General features: G+C 34.7%; 1 long non-coding RNA gene across 1 annotated transcript in view; it reads right to left on the bottom strand.

The window, feature by feature from the left end:
- Window positions 1-2,695: 2,695 nt before the first annotated feature.
- Window positions 2,696-16,071, bottom strand: part of LOC121070684 — a 272,824-nt gene continuing 259,448 nt past the window's right edge. Inside the window, exon 4 of the long non-coding RNA XR_005820170.1 lies at window positions 2,696-5,021. This is a non-coding gene — a long non-coding RNA (uncharacterized LOC121070684). The remainder of the gene's footprint in view (window positions 5,022-16,071) is intronic.

Here is a 16,071-nt window from a genome sequence, read left to right as displayed (position 1 = left end):
ACTGTCCTAGTTCCCAGTCATCCAGACCAGGATAACTACTGAAGTGCCCAATGTCACCTGTTTTTTTTTTTTCTTTTTTTTTTTCTTTTTTTTTTTCTTTCTGTTAGAGGCCAGCAGTGATTCAGAAGTCTGGAGTTCTCATTCCAAAGAGAACGTGGTCATAATACACAAACAAGGTCTATGGTATGCACCAGGGATGTATTTTGTATTAAATATTCACCGGAAAAAAAATCCAAAATAATTCAAAATAATGAATAATTTTTCATTCTTCAGAGTACTACAAAGCTCAGTGCTAAATGATTTTCTACATGGCCAGAATTCATATATTACTGTATTCCTGTTGTTACACAGCCATAATCAGCTGGCTGGTTGAGAAGAGCACTGTCTCCACACTGTCTGCTGGTATGTAATATGATCCTGTAAAGACAACAACATAGGTTTCAATGCTTTCAGGCTGAGAATCACATAGAACTCAGATGTTTAATTTACTATTAAATTTCCAGATTCCTGTCATCTCATTAAACACAAGAATGGAGCTGCCTAAAAGATTTTACCTCAAATGCAATACAGTTCCTGGAACTTAATGTAGAGCATACTTTGGAAATAGAATGCTTAATAGGAAGCCAAGTTAAAAATTATCTTTCTAATGCATTCAAATAACAGAAAATGAGTAAAGCTGTCCATAAAGGAAGTGCAATTATAGCTCAAACATATAGTTTTAGTCTCTGGGTTCATCTGGAGGAATGTAGCAAGCGGAATCTAATCAATTATCTTTTATTGTCTGTACAATTAAGTATATTTATTTATATTGTAAATGTCTGTCATAGTCATTCTTTCTTGAATTTCTGAAAGTCTTAGCAAAGTCAGTCTAACCATTTATCTTAGTATAGCTTTTCTGGAGCTCAGATAGTCTGTTGCAGCTTTGATGTGAAGCATTGTAAGGTCCAGGAGGGAATTCAACTGCAAGAGCGCAAGAAACTGATGCCTCTTCTCTCTGTCGCAGGAAAGTTAACAAGCCCACTGAGGATTTGGGTCTGCTTATTTTGTTGTCTACTTCTAATTTAGAGGTAACCTAAAGGTCTCTCTCACCTACAGGGAAGAAATAATTACCCAGCCCAGGAATGAAACATAACCTGTTAGAAATTTTTGGTTAAGCCAGACAAAGAAATTAATCATTTTAGAGATCTCCAGCCTTTAGAAATTTTACCTCTTCTGGAAAGGTTTCAATGAATTACTGATACTTTAAAACACCCATAAAAAACAGGATAGACAGGATACGAAGATGTCTTACTAAATCATATTTATGCAAGCTAAATTAGAACATAGGCAAAACTAACTGTAAAAAATTGGAAGATATACTACACCTATAAGTACATATGAAATGCTCAGCATGTTTTGGGAAATATTTTATAGACTGTGTCCTCATAGGACAATGTCCATGAAATGTATTACCTCCATGGTTCATTCCATAGTGTGGTTCTAAAAACTGCAATTTTGAAGGTCCTTCTGGAAAAGGACAGACACATTCTCCAGTGATCTCCTCAGATGATGAGAGTCATGAGAGCTCTAGTGATACAGTTCTAACATCTATACATTTAAACTCAATTCCACTGTTTGTTTACTTGAAAAACGATATTTACTCTACATCCCCAACTAATAACTCTTGAAGACATCAGTCAGACATCTTTGGGACAACTGTCTCGTGCTTACTGAAGTAGAACATGGTAACTCAACTCTTACTCTCTGTACTCCATGTCAGAGGACCCTGAAAGGAGAGGCACTGAGAAAAGACAGTTCTCCTGGTATGCTAAGTGAGGGTACTTGATTATTACCAGTTAGCACATGTCAGTACTTGTTACTTGTTACTCCTGCAGAAAGAAGAATGGCTTAGTTTTACAACCATGGATAACAAGAAATCTTAGTAAAAATCACTTAAAAATCAATCAATTAAAGGACATAAACTCATAGGAAATCAAGTACCATTATTTCTAGGAGTCATTAATACACTTGGCTGTTGCTTCCTCCCCACTCCCATCCCCCACCCCCCACACCCCCCCGTGATTCTACATGAACTATAAGATGAAATGATGAAGCAAGATGTTATAGTTCCTATTATTCTTAGTACATGGGGTGCTGTAATAATCACAAGAACAATGGCTTTAAATACATTTCTTGAGAAATTTGAGTGTTTGGGGGCATGGGAAGATTTAGGTATCTCTAAGTATTCTAATGTCATTAATTTGGCAAGAGTTATTCCCAAATATTGATTTCCAAAGTACATATTTTTGAACCTAAAAAAAAAAAAAAAAAAAAAAAAAAAAAAAAAAACCTAGATACTATACATTTTAGGAATTAGGTTTGGAAGCAAAATGAAGGCGTGAACATAAAGCAATCCTTTGGGAAGTGAGGCAGTCTTTCTAAAATACTTCAATAAAAATTTAAAATTGCATTTTACTAGTATAGTAACGCATGAAACATGAATTCTACTATTTAAAACCCATGCATTGATGCTTCTTCACTTCAGCTTTACTTTGTTGAGATATCACTAAGCTTTCTTTTGTTTTGCCATGTGACTGCATCTGACATTTTAGAAACCAAATCAAAATAATTTGCCCCCATTTCTCTAAAAGAACAATATTGTTAAAAACAAATACATGCATGTACACACATCCAAAAATCTAACATTAAAATATCTCACCACTGAAAGTCATGACTTCTTTGTACTGTTATTTTCTGTCTAGTTACTGATATGTAGGATCCAGATGTCTGCTCTGCCTTTACAAATGAAAACAAGGGTAACTGAGAGAATGACTTCAACACACCCCTTGTCAGTGCTACAGACCATTAGCAATGCTATAAATAGCACGATCAAATCCCAGATTGCAGATTCAGTCATAAAACTGTCTACATTTCATGCTGATTCAAAGGGGCAGCAGCATTAACTGCAATCATCAAGGAATGTGACATCTCCACGGTATTTTCTACAGCTCACTGATCTGGTGACAGGACTATTGTTAAAAATTAATGGAGACCATCAGATGTGGCTAAGTACAGCTTGGCAACTGTGAAAGCCATACTTCCCATTTGTGAGTGATAATGTGATATTATTCTATGATAGATTGCATCAGATTATTTAGATTATGTTTCATTCAGCAGGTAGTAAATCTTCTTACTCATTGGAAATTTGACCACAACATTTTATTTAATTGTTACATTTGTAAACTGAGGAATGGGTGGGAGAGAAGCATTTACATATTATATTATAATTTCACTCTTTTGGAAATATACATCCACATTCTCTTTATCCACTTGTCTTTACCTATAAGAATTCACTTCTCAGCTAGGTAACATTCTCAGAAAGCCCAGATCCCAAATCTGAAGTTTATGGAGTGACTGATTCTGATAGCTAATAGGCAATATATCTGTGCATTGCATCCAGTAATTTCCAGCCTGCATTTATAAGAACTATGTTTGATACATTCTTAATAGCTTTTGTGTATACATTTTTAAAGTGGAATAAAGTATTCAAACAAAACCATTGGCCTGATTTGCTGGATGAAATTCTATGGGCTGTTTTACACAGAGTGGCAGACTAAACTATCATACAATTCATATTAAGATTGCTTAAGAACTGCTGCAGAAAGCTGATCCAGAAGCATGGACTGACAACTGGAAGGACAGGCTGATTGCCCAATATTCCTGTTTAAAAATAGCAATTTACAGTTACTTAGAAGATGGATAGACACTGACCATTTGTCCTGAAATTACAGATACCAGACACCTGATGCTGTTGTCAAAGAATGAGACCAGGCAAGGGACACTTTTTTTTGTCCATAATTAATAGTTGGAATGTCTGAGGATTTCCTAATATTAGTGTAGAGACTTGAAGGAAAGAAAAAAAAAAGTGTTGTCTTTTAAAAAGAAAAATCCAATTAAATTTAGCTGCACTGTAATACTTTGAAAATATGAGGTGTATATGAACAATAGGTAGAGTCTCCAAACAAATGTCCAGGAATAGCAATAAGAGGAGTTTTAAGTACAGGGAGTAATGCTTGACTGAATGAAAAAGATAGAGCATGCTTCCCCTCATTGCCAGCTGTAAAACTATGCTTCCTAAACATTTACATTATCTGACTTTTAGCAAATATCTGTGAAACCTCAAAGTCTTGGGCCAAGCGCTCTGGTCAACTCCCTTGCTGCTGCAGAGAGGAAATCCTGAGACTTTCTAAGAACTGTGACTCCAATGCAAAGCAAATGATGGGTAAGATTATTTGTTTGTTTGTTTATATTACTGGTGAAATTCATTCCTACTCAGAAATCTTAAAGATCTCAATTAGATCTTATTTAAAAGTCTGGAAGTTAGACATATAATCTAAAGTTTTCAGGAAAGTTGTCCATGGAGCACATTTGGCCCCTCCAGAGTGTGATTTAGCCCATCTATCTGAAGTAATTGTCTTAAGGATGACGAATCATTATTTGAAGATTCTTCTTTCTCTCCATAATTATAAGAAGAACCTTGCTGACTGATATTAGTTAAGATGCACATCACCCTTACTAAGCCATGTAGAAATGACTCTATGCACTGACCATGCCACATTCTTATGCTGTAAATATACAATTATAGAAACAAAAGGGTCTCATGTTATATGGAGGCAAAGATCAAAAGTGAGCTTGCAAAACCCCCTTAAAATCTGGGTTGTAAATCTTTGCTCATGATCTTCTTGTAGTGCAATCTTTGTGTATTAGGGCTTCCATTGGACTTCATGTGAGATTCAAAACAAAATAGGAAACAAAATAGAAAACAAAATGTTTTCAGTCTGTACTGTGTGACAGATGCGTGGTCTACCTTATTGGTCCTCTAATCACAGACAGATGACCTATTGGAGGGCATCCAAGGTCCACGCTGTTCATATCTCTACATATCTTGACATCTTTTCAAAGGAATACAGTTACTTGGAGGGATAGATGCAGATTTCCCACAGTAGAAATACTCTTTGTAATCTTTGTTCTCTTTGACTTCACTGTCAGATAAACAACAAGGAAAAATAAAATTAAAACAAGAAAACAAAATAAGAAAATAAGAAAAAAAATCTTCATAATTCTGAAGTAAAACCTATCTATCCATTTATTGCTTGTTTGTTTGTTTGTTTGGGTAATTAAATAAAAGCAGACAAAGGATAGAGGCACAGAATAATCTCTTGATCCCCCTTCTCTAGCACCTTTATATATAGCAAACCTCAGAGTTCTTAGGATGGACAAGGAGACTGACTGCAGCCCATGGTATTATGGCTGTTTTTATAATATAGGAGTTCACATAGAACCCTGCATGTAGTCTATCCTAGATAAACAAACAAACAAACAAACAAAAAAAACAACTGGACCAAGGCTTGGAGTATGAATGAACTCTCTTTCCTGCACTTGTCACAAACTGGATACAACTGAAAATATACCATTAGAATCCTCTTTGAATCTAGAATCTTTGAATCTCTAGAATCTTTGAACTTTCTAGGGATAACTTTTGTTAGCCTGTTGCAGAGGAACAATAATTTCTTTTATTTCGTGTTTTTACTACTGGTGATACAGATACTTTTATACCAATCACTGTAATTAGCATACTTATGCTTACCTGACATATATATTTTCATTGAGAATTTATAAATTTATTTATAAAAAAATCCCATTTTATCATATCACTCAAAATGATCTGACAAGAGATGTGAGTATCTTGTGTAGGAGGAATGACTCAAATCTTCATTGTAATGTTTGTTACCTGATGCCATTGTGAAAATGTATGAGTTGACTCATTCATAGAAAATCAGACAAACAAAATGACCTGTTTTTAAGATCAAGGATCCTAATGTGAATTCTTCCTGTAATAGGGTGGGATACTGATATAATATAGACTTCATAAAGCATGCCTTGTGGACATAATCTGTCATTCAAGAACAGGACAGGGAGGACTCTTTCCCAGACTAATGGCCAATCTACTGTGCAGTTCATATGCCAGCATTATCATAATTATCTTTATTATTCTGAAGATAAACCAGAGTTTTCAACACTATTTTTTTTTCACCTGAGGACTGTGGTTTTCCATATTTTTTTTTTTTTTTATTAACGTAAACTTAGTTTCTGACAAAGTAAGCAAAAAATATACCAATATTTTTTCCTATAAAATGGTCTTCTAGAAAAGGATTTTTTGTTTTCCATTTGAAAGATTAAACTAAATTAGAATGCTTCATTTCCCATATGATTTGTTTGCTCTCTGCTTGGATTATCATATCATTAAGTATCCTTGGCTGGCATAGGTCTATTATTAATATCTGATAAGGCAATGTACATTAATACTTAAAAGGACTAATATATTAAAAGCAGTTTTTGAATGCTTTGGATCAGAACATTGTGAGTATCTAGCAAATCAGCATTAAATCTACATTTTATTCATCACCTCGTATTTTGGCAGAAATTACAGATAACCTGTTCATATGTGGGCTTTGGCTAAACCAAGCAGGAATAAAAATACTGTAAGCTCTGACATGAAGCCTAGCAATAACGCATGGAAAAACTGCTTGGACTTATGCAATGTGTAGATAGCAGAGGTTCAAATACATTTACTTTTTAACTCAAAAACAATTAATTGAAAAGTATGCCTGCAAGGCTGGCATACAATAATTATTAGTTAACTTTGATAATTACCTAAGAAAGAAGGGTAAGGTAGTAAAATGCAAAATACTCCTCTCCTTGGAGTCCATGGTGAGCCCACCTTTGACCTGGAATATCTGGCTTTTTTTAGTGGAAAGGCAACAGACCATTATGAAGGTCTCACCTTAACAAATGCGTGTTATTCTAACTCCATCCATAATATAGCTAGGGCATTTAAGAGAAGCTTGGGATAGTTTAGGCACATTAATTTGCAGAGCTAAATTAACAACAATAAATATTAAGAGCTGCAAGAACAAACCTATAGTAATAGAAAGTGCAAAAGTATAACAGGGCTGAGAAACCGTACTGTCTTAAGTGGTGTTTGAGCTGAAAATAACTTATTCTTCTGATACTGATTACAGAAAACCTAATCATAGCTTGACTGAATGACAATATATCTCAATTTTACCAGCATTTATAAGACTCATTACATATCTCATTATTTAAAACTTTGTATCATACAATCGTGGATTACTAAAATAAATACAGCGAGTTATTATGTGGCCTAGGTATTTAGTGAGTTCTAATCACACACACACACACACACACACAAAAAAAAGCTATTAGGCTTTTAAATTAACTAGAGTCTGCTAGAGTCTGCTATTTATTATCTCCTCTTAGGTACACTACTTGACTAGTTAAACTGGTTATTGGATTCTTCACACAGTAACCCCTGAACTCCTTCAGTCAATTAAATCCTTTATTGCATCTGATTTGTCAATGTCATTGTCAATTCTAATCTCTTAAATCCACATCAGTGTAGAAGCTTTAAATTCTACTGCAAAATTAGGAAGTTGCACAGACAGAATTCCTCCCCTTTCTCTGTGCAAACCACAGAGCTGTTAACAATGTGAAGGATATAATCACTTCTTCAACCTCTATATATATTTTCATACAACTACAAAGTGAGACATTTATTTTAATGCTTACTACAGATTATAAAGTGAAAAGCATACAAACAAAGAAAACTATGCTGTGAGGTTGGTATAGGCATATTGTACATTGAACACTTTTAATAATTGGCTCGGTATTTTATTACTTTAAATTATAGAAATTGGCAGAACAAAGTAACTATAACTTATTCTAGTACCTGAAACTTGGACATCTTGGTATTACTCTTCGTGATTTTGGACTAATTTCTGCAAAAGTATTCCACAATATTTTTTAAAGTTGATATTACATAAAAATCTCTCTCTTTAAATCCCTCCATTTCTTTGTTCATCAACAAAAGCTAGATTTCAAAGTAAAAACACAGGTATTAAAAGAAAGGAAAAAATACAGGCATTAAATTATCGGTCTGAGCAATGATCTTGTCAGCCTAATCCTCTTTAGTTAACATGAAGTGCAGCATAAACACCCAAGCTATTTATTTCCATACTGTAGAGTTTGCCAGATACAGACTTGCTTTTCCTTTAAAACATTCCTTTTTAAAGCATCTCCCTTCTGTCAATAAAAGCTTCTCTTTACATATTATAGCCTTGTAAGCCTCTAACTATGAAAGCACTTCCCTTTACAGATTAGGCACATCTCCTTTATTCCAAAAGAGAAGGTAAAATAGACCAGACTCTTACCAGACACAGGGAAAACAACTGGTTCAGCTCGATCCGGCCGTGCCGTGTGCGAGCCGGCGGCGTGAGCGATGCTTGGGCCTCACACAAAAGCGAGATAATTGGCTCTCGATGAAGAGCTGTAAGCATCCATCACGGCGGCACTGGTGCCGAGGCTGGGAGCTGCCCCGGCCGGGCTGGGTGCTCCCGTGCAGGATGATGTCAGACACATCAACCGAGCGTCCTCTCATTGGCTTCTCTCACCTGGAATCATACCTTAACCCTAAACTGCCAGCCACGAATTGCAACGTGTTTCTCTAACCATTATATGTATACGCTCGAGAGGTTTTTATTTTATTTTAATTTATTTTAATTTATTTTTTTTTTTATTTTAATTTTATTCTTTCATGGGGAGGAGATTGTGCAAAGAGTCCCCACTCTGGGGGGCAGGGGTGGCAGGTGCTTGTTACTTAGTCATTGAAGACAGCAATTAAAAAAAAAAAAAAACATCTAAAAACTAATTTACCTAAATTATTAAACTAGACCCCCAGGGAACTGCATTTTCATAATCTGTTTACTAAATGACAGTAATCATAAAATATTGTACAGAAGAGGTATTAAAGGAAAGGTTAACACGCAGCACCTGGAGAACTCACTTTTTTAATGACGTTACATTGCCACCTCTTAAGACATGAGATATAATAAAGATGCACACTGAAAAAAGGTGTAAATTCAAGAACATCACACTGTTACCAGGTGCATTATTGTGTCTTTGTAAGTATTTAAAACTAACAACAGAAGTAAAGAAATGCACAAATGTAGATGTGCACTTATTCTTTCAATGTTAAGTAGCAACCCAGACATTCTCTGGTAAATGAGGCATAAACATGCTACCAAATATATGATGTCCTAAATATAGTGGCACTAAATATTTTTGCTATGTTGCTAGCAATATCCAATATCAAATGAACTTTAAAATAGTATATTTTTATCTCTCAGCTTTAAGTGACAGAAAATCCTGTTGCTCTATGGAAAAATGAAAGAATCTTATCTAGCACTTGTTGCATTTATATCTTTTAATCTACATCAACTTTATTTTTTTCTTCTATGGAAACTAATTGTCCATTTCAATGGATAGGAATCTGATTCAGTATTTATTTATAGTAAACTACATTTCATATTAGTTTATTTATGGTCTGATATCTCTCATAATATATACATATATTCACAGAATCACAGAATCACTGAATCACAGAATCGTCTAGGTTGGAAGAGACCTCCAAGATCACCTAGTCCAACCTCTGACCTAACACTAACAAGTCCTCCACTAAACCATATCACTAAGGGCTACATCTAAACGTCTCTTAAAGACCTCCAGGGATGGTGACTCAACCACTTCCCTGGGCAGCCCATTCCAATGCCTAACAACCCTTTCAGTAAAGAAGTTCTTCATAATATCCAACCTAAACCTCCCCTGGCGCAACTTTAGCCCATTCCCCCTTGTCCTGTCACCAGGCACATGGGAGAATAGACCAACCCCTACCTCGCTACAGCCTCCTTTAAGGTACCTATAGAGAGAGATAAGGTCGCCCCTGAGCCTCCTCTTCTCCAGGCTGAACAATCCCAGCTCCCTCAGCCACTGCTCGTATTCATTCTACTCAGTTTGTTCTCTTGTGAAAATAAATAAATAAATAAAAATAAAGAACCAACCAAACCAAGCCAAACAATCAGGAGAACAAAATGTAATCAGACATGGTTTTAGCTTAATATGTAAAATGTGAAGCATAAAATTTCTAAAATAAACTTGATAAACAGCTCTGCCATGGCCTTGTGGTTCTTTCACAGAGTTATAGAGACTCAGAAGATTAAATTCTGGGAACTTAATAAACAGCAGTTCTGTGTGGGGATCTGGAGGCTAACCTATTAGTCAAAACATACTTTAGGCCAAAATGAAAGACTGTTCATTTATTTCTGCTCACAAAACATAGGAGTTTAGATGGAAATGTATATATTAAAAAGGATTCATTGCTATGCAAAGTGACATAAAACTGAATTACAGATCAGAAAATATGAATATGGACAATGGGAATGCCAGCTTTGCTTTTGTATGATTAATGGTGAAGGTAAGACATAGTAATTGCTAAAAAGGTATGAGTCACGAGTAAAATAATTATCCATGAGATAAAATATGCTAAGATGTGCAAGTTAGAATCCCCTGAAAATTTTGTGGTGTAAATGGCCCAAACCAAACAGACACATTGTGGACAAAATCTGATTACGTGAGCTGATTTGGATGGAAAAAAAATACACCAATTTCAGTATCTAGTTAATCTTGCCATGACAAATTAAACTTCTACATATTTTTTATTCTTACATAGACTATACTTTATTCCTTACTAGAGTGTATTACTTACAGGTGGCCTGGTATATAGTCTTAAATGGTAGAGTGCCATATTCTTACAAAGTCTTCAGTGTACATAAAATATGTTATCTATGGTGATAATACAGAGCTTATGTTTTGTGAACTAAGCAGCCACTTATAGTACAAAAGTATCGTAGAATGCATAGTGCAAATGCTCGTTTAGCATTTTAGTGGAGAACACTTCTTAGTAGATGGCCAGTAAATTTTGAAATATATTCTTTAGGAAAAAAAAAAAAAAAAGGAGAAAAAAAGTCTATGTTCTGCAGTAAAAAAAAAAAAGGTAAGAGATAATGTGTTTAAAGTGGATGACATGAAGAGTACTGATAAATTATGACTTTATATATCCTCTTAGTCTTCAGAACAAAAACTATCAGCCATCTCTTAACAGCACTGATGACTATGGAGATGCTGGATGAGGAAAGATAACAGCTGCGGAGAACAGAGCAGTTTCATGATCCTAACCAAGTCACGCTGTTTTTCACACTTTAACTTGCTGTAACACACTTGTTATTACCAGTTTAACATTAGTATTATTGATATTACAAACAGTAAAAATATGATAGGTTTTAAATCATATTTTTTCCATATGTAGTCGTAACAAACCAATTCAACAAACAAAAAGGAAGCAAGCAAACAAACAGAACAAAAATAAATAAATAAAACCTTTTATTTCAATGAAAAATAATTTAAATGAAATACACATATTAAACAGGTTACAAAAGATCAAGGGAAGGTTAAAATGTGCATGAATGTGTGTTAAATACAGGAATGCAAAATTCATATATTCCTATCATTACACCATGAATTGTTTTCTAAATAGACTAACTTGTTAACTCTTATGACTGGCACAGATAATGGATGTACTGTCACTGGCAATATTTTTGGCATCTTAATTTCCAATACAAATCACATTAAAAAAGAAAAAGGCAGAACAAGAGAATGAAAGAGAAGTGACCAATGATTTTCAGTAAAAAAATGTATCATTTCTTCCTATAACATAGGTAGGGGTTGGTCTATTCTCCCACGTGCCTGGTGACAGAACGAGGGGGAATGGGCTAAAGTTGCACCAGGGGAGGTTTAGGTTGGATATTATGAAGAACTTCTTTACTGAAAGGGTTGTTAGGCATTGGAATGGGCTGCCCAGGGAAGTGGTTGAGTCACCATCCCTGGAGGTCTTTAAGAGACGTTTAGATGTAGCCCTTAGTGATATGGTTTAGTGGAGGACTTGTTAGTGTTAGGTCAGAGGTTGGACTAGGTGGTCTTGGAGGTCTCTTCCAACCTAGACGATTCTGTGATTCAGTGATTCTGTGATTCTGTGATACCATTAGTTGAGGTGTAAATAATGCTGAAGAATCTATCAAAAAGGGATATTGTAGTTCTCAAACGAAATGAAAGTCGGGCTTATTAGTACATATTTCCCAAGAGTTAAAATCATTACCACATTTAATTGCTTCACAATTATTTCTGTCACATCAATTTAATGGTTAAACCAATTATTTATATTATAAAATGTAGTTCTGCACCAGACAGTAATTTAAAAACACAAGTGGCTTTTCAGTCTTGTTTACCCTATACATTATTAATATTGGAATGGCTAGGTCTAAAGATTTGGGGGGGAATTAGAACTCATTCAGGTGATAAGAAGTTTTAGAGAATGAATGTGCATGCTGAAAAGTGTGGCTTTCAGAATCCTATTTTAGAACTGAGTGCCAAGTCAGGTAGAGTTGATAACTATTACAAGTATTTAATTTTCTTTTGCATTCTAGCAATATGAGCCACCTGCTCCTAGTATGTTTTTATCCACAAGATGGCAGCTCTGTTTGCACGGTCACTAGCTTTTGCAATATTCAACTTGAAAGTCATAACAGTTTAATTTTTTTCATTTTATAGCAGATACGCTTTTCTACCTCATGAAGAAAGAAAAAGCAAGTAATTCCAAATGATCTCAAAGCATTAATTACCTACAATGTTAAGGTAAAATTTGCCAAATTTTGCTGACATTTTGACAGATCAAATGAAGAATTTTTAACAGCACAAAAACTACTTTTAGAGTTTCAAATGAAATCTCCTTTCACATGTGTATGTTTTCAACTTCTACAATCTCTAGGCCTTTCAAACCAGCACAGCCTTTATAAAGTTTAATTTTAAGAGTACATAATGTTCTACTGATAGTATAGGAAATATTTATATGCCTAAACATAAACACTTAAGTTTCTTCTAGATATAATTATATTTTTAGTTTAACACCTAAACTACTCAAGAATGTTCCTTTATGTTATTAAAAATATTCATTTAACTTATTAAAATCTAAAAGATATATATATTTCTAATGTAAAAGACATTGAGAAGATAACATGTAGGGATTAATCCCATGTACTGAAGAACTAATGTTTGTTTGTGCTTTGTAAAATTAATAAAATACAAAGAAACATAAGCAACAGGCACCAGCTTTTGTCAGGGAGTTTAATTTTTTTCAATTATTCTCAGTTTAAGTGGTTAAAAAGATTCTCAGATTTCGGGCAAAGATATATAAAATGTGAAAACCTTTTCTTTGACAATGAAACCCAGTAAAGTAAAATGAAATTTTGATGCAACAATTCATAATTTATCATGGAAATATATATATATATATTTTTTTTTTTTTTTTGTGGGATGGCTATTTAAAGTAAATCTGTCTCTGTGTAGTCTTTGATGCCACTTCTGGAGTGCAATTTTTGATCCCTTAGAGAAGGGTATGCAACTCTGAATTACTATTTTTATTTTTATTTACCATTGTCCAAGACCCTTCACACACACCATTATAAATCAGTAGACAGGAGTTGTAGGCTGTAACAAATACAAGATAGATTGACGAGACTTAACTCAGAGAGAGAGAGAGAGAGAGAGAGAGAAAGAGAGCGCTTCTTAAATAGTGTGGCAGGAGTCCATATGTGAGTGGTTTCCTGGACCAGCTGATGGACAGTAACTTGTTAATGTGTCAGCAAGGCAGTTATTCGTGGCTTAGGGGCTCATACCTGTTCTCGCAGCATTTTACATAATGAAAAGCACAATCCTGGGATGTGAAATGCACAAGAATTAGAGAATGATTGGTATCCTAGGTCATATCAGTATTGGCTAAATTGAGACGTGTAGCAGAAGAGAAGCAGAAACAAAGGGTTTAAAAAGAAAGGAGATGTGATAGAAGGATAAAGGTAATTTGATGTAGTTTAGACTTCTGTGAAGATAGAGAAAGCCGTCCACTGCATGACATGGGCATGAACTCAAGTTGGTTCTCTCAGAGTAGATGATTCACTACAGATTACAATCTCACAGTGATTTGCTTATTTAGCCACACCACAAGAGCATACCACTGGTCTTGTAAAAATTTTATAACAGAAGTGCTCACTTTTCATCAGAGAATGTTAAAATACATAAATTTCAAGAAAGTACTTTTCCATTCCATAAAATAAGCTGTGAAAAAATGTATTGGGGGAAAACAGTTTCAAGTTTTCTGGGAAAATGTGGGGGTGGGCACAATTCTGGTTCAGGCTTTCCTACAATGTACAAATTTACTGTTATATTCTGGTCTACCATATGAGGGTGTATTTTAACACACTTTTTAAAAATAAGCATTTTTTTTAAATGCCACGAGACTGAACTGAGAATTTGCAATATTCAAAAAAAAAATTAACTATTTGCAACACCAAAGATGATAATTTTCAGATAAAGTTTAAGTTCAAGATGAACTTCAAAAAAAAGAAAAAAAACCCTGCAGTTTAGGAGGCTAATTCCGTTTTTCACATGTGATGTCAGCTCTAAATTATGCATGTGTGAGACTTAGGTTTTTACTGCCTAAATTCAGAGGTTCCTAAGCTAGCTGTGGAGTCTTACAGGAAAGGGTGAAACTACGCAGATTGGGCCCCAGACCTACCAAAAAGAGGAAGTGGAGTGCCTGTCCCATATACATGGTTAAGAGCAATACCACATGTCAATTGAGATATGGAAATATCTTCTACTTCTCTAATGACAACATTACTGAAGTACTTCAGCCAAAACCTCTGCTCACAAGCATCTCCACTTTGAATAACTACAACTTTTCCATAACTGAAACCTCCAAAGCATTTTATGGGTTCTAATTCTGGAGCTGGATGGTATTCAGACCATCATGTGGTGCACACAAGCTTTGGAGAACTTTCATTATTGGATCCCAGAGGAAAAACAGTGGAAGGCAAAAACAATAAGAATACAAACATACAAAGTTTCTGACTCAAACAAGGAGCAAATGGTCTTTTTGTATGTCTGCAAATCAACCCTTTAGCACCTAGCTTTCGTAATTGCTTTAGAAATTCTTTGTTAGTCAATGGTATTTTGATTAACAAATGACTTTACTGACTCAGTAAAACAATGGCTAAACAAATGGCTTTACTGACTTTAAAGTTTGAAAGTTAAAATGTCATTCAGTGTCTAGAAACATAAGAGAAGTTTTATAAACACTTCACACAGGAATTAGAATTTATTCTACATTAAAAAAAAAAAAAAAAAGAGTTTTTTGTTTAATTTTCTATTTCGAAAACACAGTCTGTACATGTTTTAGTCCAAGTAGAAAGAGCAAAAATACTGATGGAAGCCATGACTTCCATGCTAAATTTTTTGGCCAAAATGAGGATCACGGGGTAAAATGAGTGAGAACATCTGGAGATGAGTTTTTCAATACTAAATGCTAATTTGTGCACCTTGATCTGTAAGACAGTTGACCATACTGGAACATTATTTTTAGACATTATTTCAGTAAAAGGAACTGTGTTAATTTTACAACTCAGTTGGAAAAGAGGAATTTTTGGAAGTCCGTGTTTGAAATCTTGACCTTTGAGAACACTTTGCATGATTACAACAAGATATGATACAAACGTCTTTCTTTTTAACTTAAGTTTTCCACTATTGTATGTGACAGATGAAAATTTAGAGGGGATGCTAAAAGTATGCAATATCAATGCCAATTTGTGAAGGACATACATTATATGATAAATGTATCACATGACATATTAGTGGCCAAACAGCTGTGCAACCCTTCTTCATTCACAGAGGTATCAAACTTATTCCCAAATGTCATATACTCTTATACTCATATTACTAAACTTATATGACTGTGGTGGTTTTACTCATCTAGGCAACCCAGCTCCACCACAACCATTCTTATCTCGCCCTCCTCAAAGGGAAAGGGGGAGAAAATACAATGGAAAATGCTTAAGGGTTGAGCTAAGAATAGGGAGATCTCTCAAAAATTATTGTCACAGGCAAAACACACTCAGCATAGGGAGATTATTGTAATTTATTACTTATTACTAACAAGCTAGAGCAGTGAGAAACTCAAAACAAGCTAAAAACACTGTCGTCCCATCCACCCTGTTCTGTGTCCTCCCCCTG

The sequence above is a fragment of the Cygnus olor genome, chromosome 1 (assembly GCF_009769625.2).
Source record: "Cygnus olor isolate bCygOlo1 chromosome 1, bCygOlo1.pri.v2, whole genome shotgun sequence".
Lineage (NCBI taxonomy): Eukaryota > Metazoa > Chordata > Aves > Anseriformes > Anatidae > Cygnus > Cygnus olor.
This window is presented reverse-complemented; position numbering and strand designations above follow the sequence as displayed.